This window comes from Austrofundulus limnaeus, unplaced genomic scaffold (genome assembly GCF_001266775.1).
Source record: "Austrofundulus limnaeus strain Quisiro unplaced genomic scaffold, Austrofundulus_limnaeus-1.0 Scaffold120, whole genome shotgun sequence".
In the NCBI taxonomy this organism is placed as follows: Eukaryota; Metazoa; Chordata; class Actinopteri; order Cyprinodontiformes; family Rivulidae; genus Austrofundulus; species Austrofundulus limnaeus.
Window position 1 is genome coordinate 1,510,231 of NW_013952522.1, and position 1,097 is coordinate 1,511,327.

The window sequence follows — 1,097 nt, forward strand, 5'->3', positions numbered from 1 at the left end:
ACTTTCTTACTTACTTAATTACTTACTTACTTAATTACTTACTTACATAATTACTTACTCACTTCCTTACTTTACTTTCTTACTTACTTAATTACTTACTTACTTAATTACTTACTTTACTTACTTACTTACGTACTTACTTACTTACTTACTTACTTACTTAACTTACCTACTTACTTAATTACTTACTTTACTTACTTACTTACTTACTCACACAGAGCCTCGACACCACTGAAAAAGTCCAATCTATGGTTTTTGGGCAGAGACATCCTTCAGTTACTGAGTCACATATAACAGGACTAATTCACTGCAACAATAAAACATGAAAAATATGAAACAATCCTTTTGTTTGAATAGAGGCCATCTGGAGAGAAAAAATGTTGATATTTTATCTTATCTGAGAAGAAAGTACTTAATTTGCTTTAGCTGAATGTATTAAAACCACAAATACTGTATTGGTTTATGTATAATTAAGGCTAAGGACAATGAGAGATTATTTGAACATTTCTCAATCAAAGCTTGGTTCTGTCATATTAAGCATGTGGTCCAATGAGGCCTTATCACGTGACTTAACGGTCGGAGCGAGCAGCCATCTTGTGCAGGGCGAAGACGGTTCTTCATGCAGGAAAAGCCTTGTTTCTGACTGTGAACTTGTGAAAGGAGAAATGTACCACCTGCTGAAATGAAATAATAGTGAGCTTGTCACCAGGTGGAGAGCACTAAACACGATGTTAAAGTGGCCAAACTAGACTTTTGTTGTTGAAAAGAAGCTGAAAATGCACTCCAGGAGTGAATTAGTCCTAATGAGAGCACCGTCCAACTCCATGAAGTGAAGCTGAGAAAAACCAGCAACAAAGAGTTGGACTGGAACAAAAACCCGTCCCACGGCCCAATGCTAGTGTACATAGCATTAGCACTGGAACAAAAACCCGTCCCACGGCCCAATGCTAGTGTACATAGCATTAGCACTGGAACAAAAACCCGTCCCACGGCCCAATGCTAGTGTACATAGCATTAGCACTGGAACAAAAACCCATCCCACAGCCTAACGCTAGTGTACATAGCATTAGCACTGGAACAAAAACTCGTCCCACGGC